Raw genomic sequence first — 26,012 nt, forward strand, 5'->3', positions numbered from 1 at the left:
GATGTATGATGGCAATATTCGCTGATTTTCTTGATAATATCATGGAAGTCTTTATGGACGACTTCTCCGTATGTGGACAAAGTTTCGAGGGATGTCTTGCGAATTTAGAAAAAGTTCTAGAACGTTGCATGAAAGTTAACTTAGTTTTAAATTGGGAAAAATGTCACTTTATGGTACAAGAAGGGATTGTGCTGGGACATATCGTGTCAAACAGAGGAATTGAAGTAGATAGAGCTAAAATAGAAGTTATTGAAAATCTTTAACCTCCAAAGACCGTAAGAGAGATACGAAGTTTTTTAGGACACGCTGGTTTTTACCGATGCTTTATCAAGGATTTCTCAAAGATAACTAAACCTTTAACTGAATTATTAATGAAAGACGCCGATTTTATCTTTGATGACAAGTGTTTAGAAGCCTTTAAAACCATTAAGGAAGCATTAATCTCCACACCCATTATGCAACCCCCCAATTGTACTAAACCATTTGAAATAATGTGTGACGCAAGTAATTACGTTGTAGGCGCTATTCTAGGTCAACGAAAGGATAAGAAACTTCACGTCATTTACTATGCAAGTAGAACTATGGATGAAGCTCAAATGAATTACGCTACAACCGAAAAAGAGCTTTTAGCTGTAGTATTTGCCTTAGATAAATTCCGCTCTTATCTAGTAGGAGCCAAAATAATCATATACACCGACCACGCCGCTATTAGGTACTTATTGACTAAAAAGGACGCTAAATCGAGACTCTTAAGATGGATCTTGCTATTGCAAGAATTCGATTTAGAAATTAAAGATAAAAAGGGAACAGAAAACGTCGTAGCAGACGACCTTTCTCGTTTAGAAAACCTAGAACCTGAAACCGTACCTATTAACGACGATTTTCCTTACGATAAGCTTATCGCTCAAATAGAAAGAAACGCTTCTGACGAACCTGTCGCAACCACTCTTGCCATGACCATTACACCCTGGTATGCGGATTTCGTAAACTATTTAGCCGCTGGTGTACTCCCTCCTGATTTAAGTTACCAACAGAAGAAGAACTTCTTCCACGACCTAAAACAATACTATTGGGATGATCCTCTTCTTTTCAAGAGAGGCCCCGATGGAATCTTTAGACGTTGCGTACCCGAGGAAGAAATAGGAAGTATAATAACACACTGCCATTCAGCCCCCTATGGAGGTCATGCAAGCACGTCTAAAACTTGTGCAAAGATCCTCCAATCTGGACTCTATTGGCCTAACCTGTGGAAAGATGTTCACTTTGCCATTACGAACTGTGATAGATGTCAACGAACTGGAAACATCTCGAGACGAGACGAAATGCCCCAAAAAGGCATTTTAGAAGTAGAAATATTTGACGTCTGGGGAATAGACTTTATGTGTCCCTTTCCATCATCATTTGGTAATAAATACATCCTCGTAGCTGTCGATTATGTTTCAAAATGGATAGAAGCTATCGCTTCCCCTACAAATGACACACGAGTGGTAACCGAGCTATTTAAAAATGTCACCTTTCCTAGGTTTGGCGTACCAAGACTAGTAGTTAGCGATGGAGGCTCTCATTTCATTTCAAAAATCCTCGAAAAACTTCTTCGGAAATATGGAGTTAATCACCGAATAGCGATGCCGTACCATCCACAAACAAGCGGACAAGTGGAAGTATCTAACCGAAAAATAAAACAAATATTGGAAAAGACTGTTGCTATATCTAGAAAAGATTGGTCCTCCAAGTTAAATGAAGCTTTATGGGCTTATAGAACAGCTTCCAAAACTCCAATAGGAACCACCCCATTCAAACTCGTTTATGGAAAATCTTGTCACCTCCCGGTAGAATTAGAACATAAGGCTTATTAGGCCATTAGGACATTGAATTTAAATTACACTACCGCTGGCGAAAAACGCATTCTTGACATAAACGAATTAGAAGAACTTAGACAAGACGCTTACGAAAACGCTAGAATTTATAAAGAAAGAACGAAAAAATGGCACGACAAGCGTATATCTAGGAAAAGTTTTAACATAGGCGATAAAGTTATATTATTTAATTCTAGGCTGAAATTATTTCATGTAAAACTACGTTCTAGATGGTCTGGTCCCTTCGAAATTACTAATATCTTTCCGAGCGGAGCGATAGAAATTAGAGGAAAAATGGTCAAACCTTTTGTCGTAAATGGGCAACGTCTTAAACATTACCATCGTCTCGAGAACGATGAAAATATACAAATTTTCAAACTTTACGAGCTACCCGCTCAATCTGAAAAATGATTTTAGTTTAAATCGTCCAGCTTACCACATTAAACAAAGTGCTTTGTGGGAGACAACCCATATTTTTATTACTATTTTATTTTCTTATTTTTCTTTAACCATTTAATTTAAATTCCAATTTTTATTTTATCTTATTTTATTCTATTTTAAATTTTTATTCATTCTTTAATTATAATAATTATTATAATTATTATTATTATAATTATTGTTATAAAAATTTCATCTTTTTATCATTATAATTATTATTATAATTTTGTTATATCTTTTTCTTTTTAACTTTCTTCTTTTTCAACACCCGCCTATTTCTGACTTAATTTTAATATTTTTCAACTAAACTCACAGGCTAACTTAGTTACTAACTGATCACGATGCAAGAAGTTGACAATATGAAAGTGGTGTTCAGAGGAAGAGGGCAAGTAGGAAGATATGTTAAGCTAGCTGAGAGAAGAATGGACTTATCTTTCTATCCTCATTGCCCAACTATGAATAAGTTAGGAATTGAAGAAAGCGTCATGTACTTGCTGAACCAAATCGGTTGGACTGGTTCTCACTTGCTACGAAGATTTTGCACTTACCGAAAGCTCACTCTGGAACTCTTGAGTTCACTAACTTATCTGCCAAATTATGGACAAGGAATGAGAAGAGGAATAATTCTTTTTAGGCTGTTTGGAATAGAATATCAGTATTGTATCTGAGATTTTGCTGCTATGTTGGGACTTCCTAATGGAATGAATGCATTTACTGTAGTTCAAGAGGAAAAATTTGCCTACCGTGAGCTAGAGAACTTTTGGGGAAGAATTACTGGAAATGATAATCCTGAAGAGCATGAGTTTCATTCCGAAAACATCCACAATCCGGCCTTCAGATATCTCCACAAGATTTTAGCTCATTACATTTTCAGTAAGCCTGAGAACGTCACTGAAGTTTCTAGAGAAGAGTTGTTCATCATGTTTTGCGCTTCTCAGAATCGTCTGGTCAATGTTGTTACTTTTATGCTAGCAAACTTCGAGCGTATCACGCAAGACGAAGTTTCACCCATTCTGATCAGAGGATTCGTCACCATGATCGCGAATGCTATAGGTTTGGTACAACTGTTGCTTGGATTGACATCACTTGGTAATTATAACTCCATGGACATTTGTTTCTGTTTCAGTAGAGGTATCATAGGAAACCTTGGTCCTGATCAGTTTGAGCTCCTTATTGATAACCAAGTCTTGGATCAGTTCACCTTACCTAATCCTAGGACGAGTGTGCACAACACTGATAATTGGCTTTATTATGGTCAGATTCCCGATAAAGAATCATCTCCTGAAACTCCACAAGCTTATGAACATTTTGATGATGACATGCCTGAAGCGGAGTCGGAATCTGAGCCTGAAACTCCTCCTGGATATTATGACATGAATCCTCCTGAGTATGAACCTGTGCCCGAGGATGAACCTGTACCTGAGTACGAACCTATGCCCGACGATGAACCTGTTCCTGAATATGAGCCTGAAACACCTACTGGTTTGCAAGAAGATCAATCCGAGGATATGACCGAAGTTGAGCCTGAGCCACAACATCCTAATCCTTTAGCACACCCAGTTGCATCTGCTGAATCTGCAGCCCCAAGAAATGCTCCTCCAAGGATCGAGCATGCTATTCACCCGATTACCCATGGCCAAGCTATCGATGCGCTACAACATGAAGTATAACATATGCGAGACGAAATGCACTCTTTACAAATGCACTTCTTTGAATTCATCGACACTGTTAATGCCCAGTTCGACGAAGTTTTCAAGCACATTTATTCGATATCTCCTAATATGCAAAACAAGAAAAGTGGCTAGTGATGTTGAATATTAGAAGACTAGTTTTATTTTTAGTTTTTAGATTTATCAGTATTTTCTATTTCTAGTCTAGAATTTATTTATGCAATTTTTTATCTTTCTGCCATAACAATCAATACTTAATATTTTCATTCATAATGCAATATTTATTATTCAGTCCTGATTCTGTTTTATTATATTTCGTGTTATTCTATTACCTGATATATCATGTTAAATGCATAAATTATAACAAATTCTGTCACCTTCAGTTTGCCTTTCATAATATTAAACTGTGTCACTGTTCTGTACTGTTTACATGCTTCATTGTATCTGTCAGACACACGTTCCTACAAACAAAATTGGACAAAACGTCCACCTAGGCTAGGAGACGCCCGTCTCCCCTTCGTGGGACCACCTTCCCTGCATGCTTAAGACAGGAGACGCCCGTCTCCATGCATGCATGCTTCGCAGACTGCCCACCTGAGACGCTCGTCTCCCAAGGGTGTGGCAGTTTGACTCTGTTTTGACCCAGGCACGTGGATTGACCAAGATTCCCCATTTTTGAATTTTGAATTTCAAATTCATCATTCAAATTCTTCTCTCTCTCCATTTATTTCCTTCATTTAACCCTCATAAACTCTATATATGCATCCCATCTCCATACCATTTCCCATTTTTCTACTCTTTCCAACTTCACCACTACCATAAATCACACTTATTTCTACCTTTATTCCACCATTTACAAACCACAATATAAATTCATACCACTATCATTCTCTTCTTCACACCCTCAAAACACTTTATTTCAAATTTCTCCGCACATTTCTTTTCTTTCTCCCAAATACACAATGCCTCCATGATCTATCATCCTAAGTGTGCGCCCTGAGAGACCACCTCCCGACCTATCACGAATTATTTTCCGAGAGGACGACGATGATGCTCAACGAACTAAATATTTAGCTTTCTATGAACGTTCAGTTGTCCCTACAAGATATGTGGACACTGAATGTCTAGAAACTTTGGGTTTAGCAGATGGTGTGAACCGCCTACTCACAAAATCCCACCTACTCCATCTCTGTACTGAATCCGCTCCTACTTTTGAGCCACTCGTCTTAGATTTTTTAAGCTCCTTCAACTACAACACTCCTTCTGATCTACCACTCTTAACTGGTAACATCCAATTTCGGATGTTTAATCGCGAATACAATTTAGATCAAGAAGAAGTTGCTACTTATTTGCAATTTTCTCATGACCAACATGCTCGTCGCAATATCTTCGAGGAACTCAATGGCCAATCTTGGGAGCAACTTGCTTTCAACCTATGGTTTAATCTAACTGGCGAACATGCTACCGGTTGGAGGAATCTTCTAGCCTCTCATATTCAAAATCCCGCTATACGTTATTTTCAACGTATTTTGGGACACACTATTTTTGCAAGATCCAACAACCACAAGGTGAATCAGAATGAGTTATTCTTCTTATTATGCACGCTCAATAATTTACGAATCAATGCCGCACCTTTTATGATCCAACACATCCAAGGATGCGTCAACTCTCCCTCTACAAACCCCTTCTGTTTTGGCGGTATTATTACCACATTGGCATATGCCTTAGGCCTCGCTGATGATATTCTTTCACTTGTACATTACATGATGCCTGATCAGTTCCTCGATCTCACGTATTGCCGTGACTCTCACATGGTATCACCATGACCTAATGGTCGCCACACTCTGGTCGTCAACAAAACGTTGAACCACATAATGAGCCGGTGGATGAAATGGAACACGAGTTCGACCAAGCGGATAATGTTTTCAATGCTCCACAACCCGATGCCCATCAACCTCCTCCCAATAACCCTCCGCCAATTACTCTCGCCATCATGTATGCTGCAATACTACGCCAAGACCAAATTTTTCAAGCTATGCAGACAAATCAAGACGAAACATTACGGATAGTTCGTGAAATGCAACAAGAACAACGCGACTATGCTATTAGGACCGAAGGCCACTACACTGAAATAGCTACCCAATTGAATCATCTCAACCTTCGTGTCAATGGCATGCCTGATAATCGACGTAGACGTGTACACACCCGAGGCAAAAGCAGTTCTCGCAATCGCAACAATGAGGAGTAGTTTTTATGCATTGAGGACACTGCAAGTTCTGAGTGTGGGGGAGTCGTATTACTCGCATTACCATTCATATTTTTATTTTTGTTATTTCCTTTGTTGCAATGTTTTTCCCTATAAAAGCATATTTATGTGATTTTAAGTCTTATATACATATTTCCGTCTTTATACAATTCTACTATTCGTTAGAGGTGAAGAAGAGAGCCATGGCGGAAGAGAAAAGCTAGAGGAAGTCCAATTTTCGCAGCAAGTTTCTGCAGTGAGACACCTTAGTAAAACGGACGTTTCTCCCAATCCAACCGTTGGATCGTCGTGGTTCTTGGATACAACGTTCCTGATTCATAGAGGTAACTTCTGACCGGAGCGGTTTTCGTTTTGATGATTTTAAGTTCGTCTGACAAAGCGATTTCCGAATAGGTTTTTGGTGCGTCTCTGCACGTTGTTAGAAAAGATTTTCGGAGAAAAGTTGGAAGCGGCGGCATAAGCTATGGCAACCGGGAGAGTAGAGCAATCTCATATCCAAGGTAAGGGTGGGGTTCTAGCTCTATAAACGGGATTATGATGAATGATATGTGGAGGTTATGGTTGTATGATTGCCTCTGTTTTGTGTGTTGTGATTGTATTGTTGAATGTTGAAATTGATTGACGTCGGTGAATAAGGTTATAAAAGTTCAATCAATGGTTGTGGGAAATTAACCAAGGGTTTATAATTATTATTGAGGAATTAGTTGTATAAAATTGCTAGATGTTGGTGGAGTATAACTATAATATTGCTATGTTCCTGTGATGGTCGAAATTGAATTGTACTGGAATCGAAGGAAGAAAATTGAGTTTTAATTTTGTTGGAAGATGCTGTCAGCGCAGGTAAGCGCCAAGGTTTGGACGCGGCGCGAACTAAAGGTTTCTGTGGTGTTCGCGGCGCAATGAGAGATTCGCGGCGCGTGCTATACGAGTTTCAATAAGATTCTAACATCCCAATCATACTAGGAAGACCATTCTTAGAAACCGCTGGTGCAATCATAGATGTTAAACGAGGAAAACTAACCTTCGAAGTAGGAGAAGAAAAGATTGAATTTATTCTATCTCACTTCTTAAAAGCACCCGCAATTGATGACACCTGCTGTTTCATGGATATCACTAACGAATGCGTCAAAGAAGCAAAAACTGAACCACTCGAAAACCCTGAAATCCCTATAACCGAAACACCCGACAATAACACGCAAGAAGAAAGCCAAAACTTAAGTTTAAACGAATGTTTAGCATTGACACCTGATCCTACACCTTCTCCTAATAAACTGACTGACGAACTCAAGACGCTTCCTAAAAATCTAAGATATGAATTCCTAGACACCAAACTCGAATGACCTGTAATAATCAATGCTGACTTAGGACCGATCGAAACCAAAAAATTGTTAGAAGTCCTAAGGAAATATCCAACAGCTTTAGGCTATAAGATATCTGATCTCAAAGGAATTAGCCCCTCTGTTTGTATGCATCGAATTATGCTTGAGGAAGACTCGAAAACCTCTAGAGAACACCCGAGGAGACTCAACCTGATTATGAACGAAGTGGTTAGGAAAGAAGTTTTAAAACTTTTAGAAGCTGGAATAATATACCCCATATCCGATAGTAAATGGGTTAGCCCAGTTCATGTAGTACCTAAAAAAGGAGGAGTCACAGTGATAAAAAATGAGAAAGGTGAAACTATAACCAAAAGAGTTGAGTCTGGTTGGCGAATGTGCATAGACTGTAGAAAATTAAATAAAGCCACTCGTAAAGACCATTTTCCCCTTCCATTTATAGATCAAATGTTAAAACGCTTGGCTAGACATTCTCACTTCTGTTACTTAGATGGTTACTCCGGTTTCTTCCAAATCCCAATCCACCCTGATGACCAAGAGAAAACAACTTTCACCTGCCCATTTGGAACCTTTGCCTACCGACAAATGCCATTCGGATTATGTAACACACCTGCGACATTTCAAAGATGTATGATGGCAATATTCGCTGATTTTCTTGATAATATCATGGAAGTCTTTATGGACGACTTCTCCGTATGTGGACAAAGTTTCGAGGGATGTCTTGCGAATTTAGAAAAAGTTCTAGAACGTTGCATGAAAGTTAACTTAGTTTTAAATTGGGAAAAATGTCACTTTATGGTACAAGAAGGGATTGTGCTGGGACATATCGTGTCAAACAGAGGAATTGAAGTAGATAGAGCTAAAATAGAAGTTATTGAAAATCTTTAACCTCCAAAGACCGTAAGAGAGATACGAAGTTTTTTAGGACACGCTGGTTTTTACCGATGCTTTATCAAGGATTTCTCAAAGATAACTAAACCTTTAACTGAATTATTAATGAAAGACGCCGATTTTATCTTTGATGACAAGTGTTTAGAAGCCTTTAAAACCATTAAGGAAGCATTAATCTCCACACCCATTATGCAACCCCCCAATTGTACTAAACCATTTGAAATAATGTGTGACGCAAGTAATTACGTTGTAGGCGCTATTCTAGGTCAACGAAAGGATAAGAAACTTCACGTCATTTACTATGCAAGTAGAACTATGGATGAAGCTCAAATGAATTACGCTACAACCGAAAAAGAGCTTTTAGCTGTAGTATTTGCCTTAGATAAATTCCGCTCTTATCTAGTAGGAGCCAAAATAATCATATACACCGACCACGCCGCTATTAGGTACTTATTGACTAAAAAGGACGCTAAATCGAGACTCTTAAGATGGATCTTGCTATTGCAAGAATTCGATTTAGAAATTAAAGATAAAAAGGGAACAGAAAACGTCGTAGCAGACGACCTTTCTCGTTTAGAAAACCTAGAACCTGAAACCGTACCTATTAACGACGATTTTCCTTACGATAAGCTTATCGCTCAAATAGAAAGAAACGCTTCTGACGAACCTGTCGCAACCACTCTTGCCATGACCATTACACCCTGGTATGCGGATTTCGTAAACTATTTAGCCGCTGGTGTACTCCCTCCTGATTTAAGTTACCAACAGAAGAAGAACTTCTTCCACGACCTAAAACAATACTATTGGGATGATCCTCTTCTTTTCAAGAGAGGCCCCGATGGAATCTTTAGACGTTGCGTACCCGAGGAAGAAATAGGAAGTATAATAACACACTGCCATTCAGCCCCCTATGGAGGTCATGCAAGCACGTCTAAAACTTGTGCAAAGATCCTCCAATCTGGACTCTATTGGCCTAACCTGTGGAAAGATGTTCACTTTGCCATTACGAACTGTGATAGATGTCAACGAACTGGAAACATCTCGAGACGAGACGAAATGCCCCAAAAAGGCATTTTAGAAGTAGAAATATTTGACGTCTGGGGAATAGACTTTATGTGTCCCTTTCCATCATCATTTGGTAATAAATACATCCTCGTAGCTGTCGATTATGTTTCAAAATGGATAGAAGCTATCGCTTCCCCTACAAATGACACACGAGTGGTAACCGAGCTATTTAAAAATGTCACCTTTCCTAGGTTTGGCGTACCAAGACTAGTAGTTAGCGATGGAGGCTCTCATTTCATTTCAAAAATCCTCGAAAAACTTCTTCGGAAATATGGAGTTAATCACCGAATAGCGATGCCGTACCATCCACAAACAAGCGGACAAGTGGAAGTATCTAACCGAAAAATAAAACAAATATTGGAAAAGACTGTTGCTATATCTAGAAAAGATTGGTCCTCCAAGTTAAATGAAGCTTTATGGGCTTATAGAACAGCTTCCAAAACTCCAATAGGAACCACCCCATTCAAACTCGTTTATGGAAAATCTTGTCACCTCCCGGTAGAATTAGAACATAAGGCTTATTAGGCCATTAGGACATTGAATTTAAATTACACTACCGCTGGCGAAAAACGCATTCTTGACATAAACGAATTAGAAGAACTTAGACAAGACGCTTACGAAAACGCTAGAATTTATAAAGAAAGAACGAAAAAATGGCACGACAAGCGTATATCTAGGAAAAGTTTTAACATAGGCGATAAAGTTATATTATTTAATTCTAGGCTGAAATTATTTCATGTAAAACTACGTTCTAGATGGTCTGGTCCCTTCGAAATTACTAATATCTTTCCGAGCGGAGCGATAGAAATTAGAGGAAAAATGGTCAAACCTTTTGTCGTAAATGGGCAACGTCTTAAACATTACCATCGTCTCGAGAACGATGAAAATATACAAATTTTCAAACTTTACGAGCTACCCGCTCAATCTGAAAAATGATTTTAGTTTAAATCGTCCAGCTTACCACATTAAACAAAGTGCTTTGTGGGAGACAACCCATATTTTTATTACTATTTTATTTTCTTATTTTTCTTTAACCATTTAATTTAAATTCCAATTTTTATTTTATCTTATTTTATTCTATTTTAAATTTTTATTCATTCTTTAATTATAATAATTATTATAATTATTATTATTATAATTATTGTTATAAAAATTTCATCTTTTTATCATTATAATTATTATTATAATTTTGTTATATCTTTTTCTTTTTAACTTTCTTCTTTTTCAACACCCGCCTATTTCTGACTTAATTTTAATATTTTTCAACTAAACTCACAGGCTAACTTAGTTACTAACTGATCACGATGCAAGAAGTTGACAATATGAAAGTGGTGTTCAGAGGAAGAGGGCAAGTAGGAAGATATGTTAAGCTAGCTGAGAGAAGAATGGACTTATCTTTCTATCCTCATTGCCCAACTATGAATAAGTTAGGAATTGAAGAAAGCGTCATGTACTTGCTGAACCAAATCGGTTGGACTGGTTCTCACTTGCTACGAAGATTTTGCACTTACCGAAAGCTCACTCTGGAACTCTTGAGTTCACTAACTTATCTGCCAAATTATGGACAAGGAATGAGAAGAGGAATAATTCTTTTTAGGCTGTTTGGAATAGAATATCAGTATTGTATCTGAGATTTTGCTGCTATGTTGGGACTTCCTAATGGAATGAATGCATTTACTGTAGTTCAAGAGGAAAAATTTGCCTACCGTGAGCTAGAGAACTTTTGGGGAAGAATTACTGGAAATGATAATCCTGAAGAGCATGAGTTTCATTCCGAAAACATCCACAATCCGGCCTTCAGATATCTCCACAAGATTTTAGCTCATTACATTTTCAGTAAGCCTGAGAACGTCACTGAAGTTTCTAGAGAAGAGTTGTTCATCATGTTTTGCGCTTCTCAGAATCGTCTGGTCAATGTTGTTACTTTTATGCTAGCAAACTTCGAGCGTATCACGCAAGACGAAGTTTCACCCATTCTGATCAGAGGATTCGTCACCATGATCGCGAATGCTATAGGTTTGGTACAACTGTTGCTTGGATTGACATCACTTGGTAATTATAACTCCATGGACATTTGTTTCTGTTTCAGTAGAGGTATCATAGGAAACCTTGGTCCTGATCAGTTTGAGCTCCTTATTGATAACCAAGTCTTGGATCAGTTCACCTTACCTAATCCTAGGACGAGTGTGCACAACACTGATAATTGGCTTTATTATGGTCAGATTCCCGATAAAGAATCATCTCCTGAAACTCCACAAGCTTATGAACATTTTGATGATGACATGCCTGAAGCGGAGTCGGAATCTGAGCCTGAAACTCCTCCTGGATATTATGACATGAATCCTCCTGAGTATGAACCTGTGCCCGAGGATGAACCTGTACCTGAGTACGAACCTATGCCCGACGATGAACCTGTTCCTGAATATGAGCCTGAAACACCTACTGGTTTGCAAGAAGATCAATCCGAGGATATGACCGAAGTTGAGCCTGAGCCACAACATCCTAATCCTTTAGCACACCCAGTTGCATCTGCTGAATCTGCAGCCCCAAGAAATGCTCCTCCAAGGATCGAGCATGCTATTCACCCGATTACCCATGGCCAAGCTATCGATGCGCTACAACATGAAGTATAACATATGCGAGACGAAATGCACTCTTTACAAATGCACTTCTTTGAATTCATCGACACTGTTAATGCCCAGTTCGACGAAGTTTTCAAGCACATTTATTCGATATCTCCTAATATGCAAAACAAGAAAAGTGGCTAGTGATGTTGAATATTAGAAGACTAGTTTTATTTTTAGTTTTTAGATTTATCAGTATTTTCTATTTCTAGTCTAGAATTTATTTATGCAATTTTTTATCTTTCTGCCATAACAATCAATACTTAATATTTTCATTCATAATGCAATATTTATTATTCAGTCCTGATTCTGTTTTATTATATTTCGTGTTATTCTATTACCTGATATATCATGTTAAATGCATAAATTATAACAAATTCTGTCACCTTCAGTTTGCCTTTCATAATATTAAACTGTGTCACTGTTCTGTACTGTTTACATGCTTCATTGTATCTGTCAGACACACGTTCCTACAAACAAAATTGGACAAAACGTCCACCTAGGCTAGGAGACGCCCGTCTCCCCTTCGTGGGACCACCTTCCCTGCATGCTTAAGACAGGAGACGCCCGTCTCCATGCATGCATGCTTCGCAGACTGCCCACCTGAGACGCTCGTCTCCCAAGGGTGTGGCAGTTTGACTCTGTTTTGACCGAGGCACGTGGATTGACCAAGATTCCCCATTTTTGAATTTTGAATTTCAAATTCATCATTCAAATTCTTCTCTCTCTCCATTTATTTCCTTCATTTAACCCTCATAAACTCTATATATGCATCCCATCTCCATACCATTTCCCATTTTTCTACTCTTTCCAACTTCACCACTACCATAAATCACACTTATTTCTACCTTTATTCCACCATTTACAAACCACAATATAAATTCATACCACTATCATTCTCTTCTTCACACCCTCAAAACACTTTATTTCAAATTTCTCCGCACATTTCTTTTCTTTCTCCCAAATACACAATGCCTCCATGATCTATCATCCTAAGTGTGCGCCCTGAGAGACCACCTCCCGACCTATCACGAATTATTTTCCGAGAGGACGACGATGATGCTCAACGAACTAAATATTTAGCTTTCTATGAACGTTCAGTTGTCCCTACAAGATATGTGGACACTGAATGTCTAGAAACTTTGGGTTTAGCAGATGGTGTGAACCGCCTACTCACAAAATCCCACCTACTCCATCTCTGTACTGAATCCGCTCCTACTTTTGAGCCACTCGTCTTAGATTTTTTAAGCTCCTTCAACTACAACACTCCTTCTGATCTACCACTCTTAACTGGTAACATCCAATTTCGGATGTTTAATCGCGAATACAATTTAGATCAAGAAGAAGTTGCTACTTATTTGCAATTTTCTCATGACCAACATGCTCGTCGCAATATCTTCGAGGAACTCAATGGCCAATCTTGGGAGCAACTTGCTTTCAACCTATGGTTTAATCTAACTGGCGAACATGCTACCGGTTGGAGGAATCTTCTAGCCTCTCATATTCAAAATCCCGCTATACGTTATTTTCAACGTATTTTGGGACACACTATTTTTGCAAGATCCAACAACCACAAGGTGAATCAGAATGAGTTATTCTTCTTATTATGCACGCTCAATAATTTACGAATCAATGCCGCACCTTTTATGATCCAACACATCCAAGGATGCGTCAACTCTCCCTCTACAAACCCCTTCTGTTTTGGCGGTATTATTACCACATTGGCATATGCCTTAGGCCTCGCTGATGATATTCTTTCACTTGTACATTACATGATGCCTGATCAGTTCCTCGATCTCACGTATTGCCGTGACTCTCACATGGTATCACCATGACCTAATGGTCGCCACACTCTGGTCGTCAACAAAACGTTGAACCACATAATGAGCCGGTGGATGAAATGGAACACGAGTTCGACCAAGCGGATAATGTTTTCAATGCTCCACAACCCGATGCCCATCAACCTCCTCCCAATAACCCTCCGCCAATTACTCTCGCCATCATGTATGCTGCAATACTACGCCAAGACCAAATTTTTCAAGCTATGCAGACAAATCAAGACGAAACATTACGGATAGTTCGTGAAATGCAACAAGAACAACGCGACTATGCTATTAGGACCGAAGGCCACTACACTGAAATAGCTACCCAATTGAATCATCTCAACCTTCGTGTCAATGGCATGCCTGATAATCGACGTAGACGTGTACACACCCGAGGCAAAAGCAGTTCTCGCAATCGCAACAATGAGGAGTAGTTTTTATGCATTGAGGACACTGCAAGTTCTGAGTGTGGGGGAGTCGTATTACTCGCATTACCATTCATATTTTTATTTTTGTTATTTCCTTTGTTGCAATGTTTTTCCCTATAAAAGCATATTTATGTGATTTTAAGTCTTATATACATATTTCCGTCTTTATACAATTCTACTATTCGTTAGAGGTGAAGAAGAGAGCCATGGCGGAAGAGAAAAGCTAGAGGAAGTCCAATTTTCGCAGCAAGTTTCTGCAGTGAGACACCTTAGTAAAACGGACGTTTCTCCCAATCCAACCGTTGGATCGTCGTGGTTCTTGGATACAACGTTCCTGATTCATAGAGGTAACTTCTGACCGGAGCGGTTTTCGTTTTGATGATTTTAAGTTCGTCTGACAAAGCGATTTCCGAATAGGTTTTTGGTGCGTCTCTGCACGTTGTTAGAAAAGATTTTCGGAGAAAAGTTGGAAGCGGCGGCATAAGCTATGGCAACCGGGAGAGTAGAGCAATCTCATATCCAAGGTAAGGGTGGGGTTCTAGCTCTATAAACGGGATTATGATGAATGATATGTGGAGGTTATGGTTGTATGATTGCCTCTGTTTTGTGTGTTGTGATTGTATTGTTGAATGTTGAAATTGATTGACGTCGGTGAATAAGGTTATAAAAGTTCAATCAATGGTTGTGGGAAATTAACCAAGGGTTTATAATTATTATTGAGGAATTAGTTGTATAAAATTGCTAGATGTTGGTGGAGTATAACTATAATATTGCTATGTTCCTGTGATGGTCGAAATTGAATTGTACTGGAATCGAAGGAAGAAAATTGAGTTTTAATTTTGTTGGAAGATGCTGTCAGCGCAGGTAAGCGCCAAGGTTTGGACGCGGCGCGAACTAAAGGTTTCTGTGGTGTTCGCGGCGCAATGAGAGATTCGCGGCGCGTGCTATACGAGTTTTAGAAATATGTTTTGATTTCTGGCTATTGATGTTTTATGTTGGTTGTTGGGATCAAGCCTTAGTAGGATTAACTTGAGAAGAATTATAATTATTATTAGTGAAGAAATTGGTTTAAATTAATTAGAATATTATACCGTTGGAATTGATTAATTTAATTAGTAGAAATTATAGTGATGATTCTTAGTGATGAGATATGTAGTTAATGGATTAAGTTGTATAAAGATGGAATTGGTGTGAAGAAGAAATAGCAGTAGTAATAACGATGATATATGTAGCAGGCTGAATTAGTAGCATAATTGGATTTAATAATAGAATTAACGAATAGTAGAATTGAAGAATTAATACCTAGATGTTTAGGGGTTGTTTTGTAATGATTAAGTTGATGCAATTGATGTATATTTAAGTTGTTGTTTTCGTTGCTGTTGTTCTGGTTGTTGTTGTTGATACATTGATTAAGTTGCAGATCTTATGATCAATGTTGTTTAAGTTATTGATGATGCGTTGATTAAGTTGCAGGTCTTATGACTAAGGTTGATTAAGTTGTTTGCGGTTGTTGTATTGTTGTGTTGTGACGTTGTGGTTGTTGTTGCATGCATACATTTGCATTATTTAAGTTGGCCTTAATGGCACCACGTTGAAAAGTTGAAGGCTTATGCCTTGGCCTTAATGGCACCACGTTGAAGGCTTACGCCTTGTTGAAATGCCTCGATAACCTGGCATATGTTTAAGTTGGGAGTTCTGCTCCAATGGTACCACATGCATTTGCACAGTTGAGTCGCATTTGAAGTTGTTGTTGTTATTACGTTGTTGTTATTGTTATGAGTTGTTTTTATTATACTTGTTGCTATAATTGTTATTATACTTGTTGTTGGTAAATAATTATTATAACCGTTGTTGCTATTTGTTATTATAGCTGTTGTTTGAATAAGTATGAAGTGGTGAAATTGCATGATCTAATCTTAATATATTATTTATCATACGCTTGTTTAATGTAACACCCCGATATCCGCTGCACGCATCAACCGTGTCGGCCAACCGAGCATGTTACCGGCTTAATCAATAATCCCCCTAGGTCCGCTTATCGGCTGCCCAGGAAATATTATTTTTGCCTCCCGCAGGAATCGAACCATGTACCTAGGGGTTAAGTACATATTCATAGCAATTCCTGCTACCACTTGACCATGGTCAATGACATTTTGTTACCAGGGTTTGTATGATAATCAATGACATTTTCCACCACCACCTAGATCACATCTCATTTTTGGAGAAACGGGTCGTTAGAATGCTAGGAGGAATCCTCAAGGGTTGGATTTTTACTAAGATAACAATGATAATCAGTACTTCATGAATAATACTAATCTAGGTTTTGCGATTGAGGACATGAAGTTTCATATGCTCGAGGAGCGTCTGAAGGCTATCAAGGGACAAGGAGTCTTAGGGATGGACGTTACTGATCTGGGGCTGGTACTCGTATTAAGAGTTCCACCCAAGTTTAAGGTCCATGTGTTTGACAAGTATATTGGCACTACCTGCCCAAAAACTCATGTTAGGGCTTGTTATAGGAGGATGCCCGCTGTGGACCTCCGTTTTTTATCCCGGGCCATACCTCTGTTCTGGAGAGATACGTGAACTGACTCTTTTTTATCGCTTAATGCTTTCGCATTTTGAAAATTCACAGAGTCGCCACCAACCTTTTATTTTATCCAATTAAGGAAAGGTTTATAAAAGAAACAGAAAAAAGACCTTTAAGAAATTCTGGGTAAGGGGGTAGGTTATACAAAGGGAAGGTGTTAGCACCCTTTGTATCCATGGTTATCCATGGGCTCTTAAGTTTGCTTAGCTCACTTGTTTTTCGATCACTTTTCAATTGCTCTGAAATTGCTCATATGTGGTTTCAAATACCTTTGTAATTTGAATTTTGTAATGATCCGTGTGTGGATGTATACAAAATGCTTGTTTATCTTTCGAAAGATGTTTTGAAAAGAACGTTAACTTTGTAATAATCCGTGTTTGGATGTATACAAAGTATTGTCTTTTTTGAAAGTTTTGTTTTGAAAAACAACAGTGTATGAGAATTTTGTTTGTTTTGATTTGAGCAAGCAAACTAGGAGGTCTACCCTGAGTTGTAAGGTCTTTATCCTATTTCCTTTAAAAATCTATCCTTTCACCGGATATAAACGCAAGGTTCGATTTTGTACTCGAAACAGTAGAATTTTGACTTTGATTTTGAAAAGAATGAGAAGGGATTTACCTTAAGAGGTGCAAGTGTGATTGTGATTGGATTCAAATATTTTATCTTTGAAGTTAGTGATCTAACGGTTCAATTTTATCTTTGACATACACGCAGTTTATATATGCGGGAAATTAAAATGCGGAAATGTAAAGTGCGGAAAGTAAATCTACGCTATTACATCGATTGTGCAGGAAATGTAAACTAGCCTACTTACATGAATTTGACATCCTATACATTTATCTAGGAATTTAAATTGCAAGAACAATAAAAGGCATGTTTTTGGATTTTTTATGATCGATTTTAATTATAATTAATGCATGATTAATTAAATTAAAATGAAGAAAAAAGATGAAAATAGATTTAAACCTAGAAATTAAGTTTAAAATATGTACAAAATATTTGTTAATTAATTTTAAAACAAAACTAATTTTTTTGGAATTTTTGGAATTGATTTGAAATTGATTTAAGTTAATTAAAACATAATTATACAAATAATTATACAAATAATTAAAACTTAAAGATAAAATTATTCAAAATATGTACAAAATTAGTTTATAATATATAAACAATATTTAACATAAAGAACAATTTTTTTTATGATTTTTTGATTGGTTAGAATAATTAAAAAGCAAATATACAAACATATACTAATTAATTATGCAAAATATTGGAATTATGAAGAAAAATAAAATATTTTTATTTCAGAAAATAATATATTATTTTAGAAGTCTAAAAATATTTTTTGTATATTTTTTGGATTTTTAAAACTATTTTTAATTAATTTTGTAAAGAAATTAAAATAGAAATAAAATTTAAAAGGATACGATCATGTGTGGTGGATAAGTGTGGTCTATGGTGTGGTTGCATGATCTGGTGCGTTTGATGGAGTGACTGGATTGATCGTGTGGTCACTGAAACGAGGCACATGGCAAAAGCGTGGACAGCGTAGCACAGGATCCAAAGAATTTGAAAAAGCTGGCGCGCGCGTTCTGACCAACCAGAGCTTGCCACGCTTCATCTTCTTCATTTGAAATTTCTGCAACCGTAGGTAAAGCCTTTACCCACGGTTTTTTCCGTCACTAAAGCTCCTGCAAATTGAAAATCACAAGATATGCAATATAAATACCATATGAGACCATGGATCGATTGTAAATGATCCACTGAACACAACCATGGCCTTATTTTCTTTTGATTTTGCCTTAAAAGAAAAACCCCGTTTCGAGGTCATAAAACCCTAAAATGGCACATGTCTCAATCGTCCATGAAAACCTAATTCCAGCTCCAGAAACGACCAGAGCATCAAACCAAACACAAATATGCAATTACATCTTGTTATACATGCATGTATGATTATATTTTGGTGGGTTTCGATTTGAACAAACTGTGGGTTCTAGGCGTGTGTTCTTGAGGTTTCAATGCTTGCAATTGATCTGGACAGGTTCAGTGAAGTTCAAGGAACGTGTTTGAATACTTAGTTTATGTTAAAACAAGCTGGAATTTAAAATTCGAATTTTAAATTTCCTTCAAAATTTCAACTTGATACAAGTGTGTTTACAAGCATAGAATGGTTCTTAATTCGTGTTTCCTTGTTACTGAAGCTCTATAGCTCTTATATAGACATTGTAGTGCTTAAAAACTAAGCTAAAAGCATTAAGTGCTTTTGTTGAATTCTTGACTTTTTCAACACTTATGGCTTTGCATTCAAGCTACCATGGCTTGACTTTCAACTCTCCTTCTACTGTACTTTGGCTTGGGGCAGAGTTTAATTGATTCCCTTGATGAGTCATGCTTAGAAATTAAGCCATCCATTATCCTTCCATTTTTACTTTTTATTTAATCTTAAAATAAGATAAAATCAAGCAAAAAATGAATAAAAATGGTGTGGGCCTTGTCTTGGTCGTGGGAGGCCCATAATATTATGGCAAACATGTTTGAACCATGAAAATTTGGCCCCATTTGGAAAAAAATGCATTTTTGAGCAATGTTGGTTTTATGCACTTTCCCAAAATTTACCCAACTTCAACAAGGTGTAAATCCCTCAATTTTTGTCATATGAAGGAGATCTTGCACTTTTTGGAAACCTCAAAAAGTCCTCTAACCAATGCCTTTGGTCGCATGTCAAAATGATTTTTGATGCTCCTTGTGTGTCCTTTTGAAAAAAGTGTCTTTTTGTTGACTTTGAAAATGACCTGTAATGTCTTTGATCATATTTTTCAAATGGTGAATCCAATGACCATGGGATCAATGGAATTTGAAAGATAATTGAATTTCCTTCAAAATAAGCTTTGGTTTGAATTTTTTGGATGAAGGATGAGAGAGTTATGATCAGTCAAAGTTGAGTTGACTTTTCAGGCAAAAACCCTAATTTTGAATCTTAGGGTTTTGTTGATTTTTGATCTTTCCTTGATGAATTATGATCATCCAATGATCAAATGATGAATCCTTTGACAAAATATGGACTTTGACAAAAAATTTCATTTTTGACTGTCTGTTGACTTTTTTGGTCAAACGGGTCGTCTGTTGACTGTTTGAGCTTCTGACGGTGCGTCTGAGTGAATTGAAGTTTGAAAATTTGTATGATGGTACTTTGAGATATATGGATGTGTATGAAATCCATTTGAGCTCTCAAAAACTTGTTTCTCCTATAAAAACAAGAAAACCCTAGTCAGGGACTGTTTATGTAGGAGACAGTTAAGCGTACCTGATTTTTGTGCAGTGTTGAGTCTCTGCTAATCGCGTGATATTCAGAAGACTTCTAGAACAAAAATCTTGGAATTTTGAATTGTGAAAGATTGATTTGATTGATGGTACAAAACACTGAGAATTGTACTGCCAGCAGTTTGGCTGTCAACTGACTGTCCAGGTATTGATGTAGCAGTTAGAGTGAAAAATCAACAGTCAAAGTTAATTTTCTTTTTTGTTGTTTTTGCTTTTGTTTTATGTGAAAAATGAAAGTTTATTTACATGACTTGTTAAAAAACACAGACATAATAAATAACTAATATACTGTTACCAGTACAGTCTGAGTTTCCTGATTCTGCGCCTGCAAAAAGATTTTAACTCTGTACCAATTGTGTCAGTACTATTTATCTGTAAATAAATAAATAGCATGTGTGAAGTAATAAACAGTATTTGGTGTTTGCGTAAGAATAAATTCAACTGCAAGCCAAATTACTGTATAAGAAAAATTCTGAAAACTAAGTGTTTCATACATCAGGATTTTTGATGAAATAAAAATCCATGATTATATGAGACTTTTAATTTCCAGATTGGAGTTTTTCTTGAAAAAAGATGCGGGCAAATTTTGGGGTATAACAGTTGCCCCTATTCAATCTTCTTAAACCTGAAGAGATTATCTGAAATCTGAAGGTAGAAGATGATTGAATATTTAGATGCCCTGAAAATTTGCACTTACCTTGATCAGAAGAGATGTTGGAAGTTGCATTTGAATGTCGTCTGCGAAGTGTTGTTGGAAGATTGAAACATTACCTGAGATGGGCTTTCAGATGCCACCTGGTGAATGGGTTGATGGTTTGTTCATCAGAATGAATCCATTGATTATATCTTGATGAAGGATTTGAAAGTCTTTGTGTTGACTGTTTCGGAACCGTCCAAGGTTACCGCTTTAAGTCTAGGAGGATAATCGTTATGGAACTTGTCTAAAGTTTTTTCTGCTTTAGATTTTGAAAGTTGATCATTGTGGAACCGTTTGAGGTATCAGCTTTAGATCTTTGATGTTAGATCATTCTTGAACCGTCTGAGGTATCGACTTTAGATCTTCAACGTTAGATCGTTCTGGAACCGTCTGAGGTATCGCTTTAGATCTGCAACGTTAGATCGTTCTGGAACCGTCTGAGGTATCAACTTTAGATCTGCAATGTTAGATCGTTCTGGAACCGTCTGAGGTATCAACTTTAGATCTGCGATGTCTGTTTTTGAGTTGGTAAGTGATCAGAATGAATCTCGGCTTGATTATATCTGAGAGAACCGTTCATGGAATTCAGGTGAACACTGCATGTGATTGAGAACATCTTTGTTGAAGATATCCGTCTACCTGAAAAATCAAGTTAGTGATATGCAATGTTTATGATGCATGTAAATGTGAGATATTCCCGGAGAAATATGCATGTGATGTTGTGTATGAATATGCGTATGAATATGCGCATGATGCATGATGTATGAATATGATGTATGAATATGAATATGTGATGTATGAATGTGAGATGTCGAGCTTTTATTTGGGAAAATAAATTTGCGCCAGTCATCTGGATATGACTATATTGTAATCGTTGATGATCTTTTGTCTTGTTTGAGTACCCTCGGCTGGGGAAATTCTTTGAGAACCCTGGTATTCTGTTGAAGGATCTTTGAACATCTCTTGAGAATGAAAGGTAGCTGGAAGTTCTGATGCCCTTTCAAATGGGAATGAGGAAGATGCATAATCCTCCGATGCACTATCTGACCAAGTCCGGGTGCGGGGATCACACCTTCTGAAGATAGTAATCTGGAACAACCCTGCTGGGGGATAAGACTTCTTTTGAAGAGAAAATCTTTTTGAGGAATTTGCTGAGAAATGCGTTTCTCTTGGGGATTTTCTTCTGATGGGATGATGTCCAGATAATTGGGACATTTCCTGAATGCTATTCCTGTTTTTCCTGGTAAACATCAATCATATTCAAATGCACATGTTCATTCAAAATTATCATTGGGACGTTTACGTATTCAAAACAGAAAAAGTGAAAATAGTGATTTTTGAGCCTAAGCTGCATTGATTTTTGAAAAAGAGCCATGATAGGCTGGTTAGCACAGGGAGACAACAATCCTAGAAGTAGGAAATTGTCAGAAAGTTTTGGAAAATATTTATGAAGATAAATAGCTATGTGAAAACGATCCAGTCAAGTTTCAACTCTGCTATTGCCAATCTGTCTTCGAGCATCTCATCCCTCACTTGTTGGAAGAAAGTGATTGGACTGATCGGTGTCTTTGAGGTGTTGAATCTTGATGGTGAGTAGGCAGCTGAACGGAACACAGTTGTATGCTTCATTCCCTAACTTTTGCCTAGGCTTCCCTTTCAGGTTTTCAGCCTACCGGGATAGTATTTGTTTAGTCTCTAATTTTTGCCTGGACCGCCCTTTCGGGTTTTCAATCCACCGAGACGCTCATTTTTTGCCTAAGTTGCCCTTTCAGGTTTTCAACTTAGCGAGCTGTTTTTTTCTTTTTAAGCGAAGTATTTTTTGACTATGTCAGCATTCACAGGGTGTGGGAAATCCTCGCCATCCATGGTGGTAAGCAACATGGCGCCGCCGGAGAATATTTTCTTGATTATGAATGGTCCCTCGTAGGTGGGAGTCCATTTGCCTCTGGGATCACCTTGTGGTAAGATGATGCGTTTGACAACCAAGCCACCAGTTTGGTATGCTTGACTTTTGACTTTTTTGTTGAAGGCTTTGATCATACGCTTTTGGTATAGCTGACCATGACAAATAGCTGCGAGCCTTTTCTCATCAATCGAGTTTATCTGGTCCAACCGTGTTTGAATCCAATCGTCTTCGTCTAGATTGGCTTCTTTCATAATCCTTAGGGAAGGAATCTGAATTTCAATTGGAAGAACTGCCTCCATACCATAGACTAAGGAGAATGGAGTTGCCCCTGTTGAAGTACGCGCAGATGTGCGATAACCATGAAGGGCAAAAGGCAACATCTCATGCCAGTCTTTGTAGGTTACTGTCATTTTTTGTATGATTTTCTTGATGTTCTTGTTGGCAGCTTCCACCGCGCCGTTCATCTTTGGTCGATATGGAGAAGAATTATGATGCTTGATCTTGAACTGTGTGCAAAGTTCAGTAATCATTCTGTTGTTTAGATTTGTGCCATTGTCCGTGATAATCCGTTCAGGGAAGCCGTACCGACAAATGAGATTGTATTTGATGAACCGGGCCACCACATTCTTGGTAACAGAAGCAAATGAAGCTACTTCTACCCACTTTGTGAAGTAGTCAATAGCGACCAGGATAAAGCGATGTCCGTTGGAGGCAGTAGATTTGATTTCTCCAATCATATCAATACCCCACATTGCAAAAGGCCAAGGAGCCGTCAGGACGCTTAATGGAACTGGAGGTACATGTACTTTGTCAGCATATATCTGGCATTTGTGACATGTTCGGGAGTGATGATGGCAGTCTGTTTCCATGGTAGACCAGTAATAACCTGCTCTCAGGATCTTTTTAGCCATTGTATGTCCACTGGAATGAGTACCGAAGGCACCATTGTGTATTTCTTCCATGATCTGTTCTGCTTCCTTCTTGTTTACACAGCGAAGTAAAGTCGAGTCATGGTTGCGTTTGTATAGGGTTCCATTGCTTAGAAAGAATTTGGCAGCAAATCTCCTTAGAAACTTTCTGTCGTTAATGGATGCCCCTTCAGGGTACTCCTGAGCTTCGAGATATCTTTTTACTTCATGGAACCATGGTTTTTCCTCGGTTCCTTCGGTATCGATCTCATTGCAATAGGATGGTTCATCTTGCCTGTAAATGGTGATCATAGGCGCCTCGTTGTCCCACCTGACTTTGAACATGGATGACATGGTAGCTAAAGCATCAGCTAGTTGATTTTCCTCGCGTGGGATGTGTTCGAAAGTGATTTCTTCGAAGTAAGGAATCAAACTCAGCACATATTCTTTGTAAGGAATTAGATTTGGGTGCTTTGTGTCCCATTCCCCTTTGATTTGGTAGATTACCAAGGCCGGGTCTCCGTAGACTTCCAGGAATTTGATTCTTAGATCGATTGCAGCTTTGAGACCCAGAATACATGCTTCGTATTCGGCTATATTGTTAGTGCAATTGAAGCATAATCTGGTAGTGAACGGTGTGTAACTTCCTGCGGGGGAAATGATCACAGCTCCGATGCCATTGCCAAGTGCATTAGAAGCTCCGTCAAAAACCATAGTCCACCGGGATCCTGGCTCGGGTCCTTCTTCTGGTCCTGGTTGTTTGTAGTCATTGACTAGCATAATGTCTTCGTCTGGGAAGTCAAAGTTCAATGCTTGATAATCATCTACTGCTTGATGAGCCAGATGATCAGCTACCACACTTCCTTTGATTGCTTTTTGTGAAGTGTATTGAATGTCATATTCTGTTAAGATCATTTGCCATCTCGCTATTCTTCCAGAGAGAGCAGGTTTTTCGAACACGTATTTGATGGGATCCATCTTGGAGATTAGGAAAGTGGTGTGATTTAGCATGTACTGTCTTAGCCGGCGAGCTGCCCAAGCTAAGGCACAACAAGTTTTTTCGAGTAGTGAGTATCTTGTTTCACAATCGGTAAACTTTTTGCTAAGATAGTAGATTATGTGCTCCTTTCGGCCGGATTCGTCATGTTGTCCTAGTACACACCCCATTGAGTCTTCTAACACAGTTAGGTACATTATCAGAGGTCTGGCTTCCACAGGTGGCAACAAGATTGGAGGTTTTTGGAGATATTCTTTGATTTTGTCAAAGGCTAACTGGCATTTGTCATTCCACCTTTCCACTTGATCTTTCTTCAACAGTTTGAAGATCGGCACACAAGTAGTAGTCATGTGGGCAATAAATCGGGCGATGTAATTTAGACGTCCCAAGAATCCTCTGACTTGTTTCTCGGTACGAGGTATAGGCATTTCTTGAATGGCTTTAACCTTGGCGGGATCAACCTCAATACCTTTGCTGCTGACGATGAAACCTAAGAGTTTGCCGGATCTTACTCCAAAGGTACACTTATTTGGGTTCAGTCGCAACTTGTATTTCTTGAGTCTGTCAAACAACTTGTGTAAATGACCCAGATGTTCTTCCTCGGTGTTGGATTTTGCAATCATGTCATCGACATACACCTCTATTTCTTGATGAATCATATCATGAAATAGCGCTACCATTGCACGTTGATAGGTTGCTCCTGCGTTTTTCAGACCAAAGGGCATTACTTTGTAACAAAAGGTTCCCCAGGGTGTTGTGAAGGTTGTTTTTTCCATGTCTTCGGGTGCCATCTTGATTTGATTGTACCCTGAGAATCCGTCCATAAAGGAGAATACCTTGCATTGTGCGGTATTGTCAACCAGTAAATCGATGTGTGGTAGAGGGAAATCATCTTTGGGGCTTGCCCGATTCAGATCTCTGTAGTCCACGCACATTCTGACTTTCCCGTCTTTTTTAGGTACAGGCACGATGTTAGCTATCCAAGGAGGATATTGAACTGTTTTTCAACCTCGTCTTTGATCTTTTTTGACATATCAGGCCTACTCCTTCGTAGTTTCTGTTTGACTGGAGTGCTACCTTCTTTGATTGGCAGGCGATGAACTACAATGTGCGTGTCAAGGCCTGGCATATCTTCATAGGACCAGGCGAATATCTCGACGTAGTCTCGCAGCATTTGAATCAGTCTTTGCTTGACGCT

The sequence above is a fragment of the Vicia villosa genome, linkage group LG2, assembly GCF_029867415.1.
Source record: "Vicia villosa cultivar HV-30 ecotype Madison, WI linkage group LG2, Vvil1.0, whole genome shotgun sequence".
In the NCBI taxonomy this organism is placed as follows: Eukaryota; Viridiplantae; Streptophyta; class Magnoliopsida; order Fabales; family Fabaceae; genus Vicia; species Vicia villosa.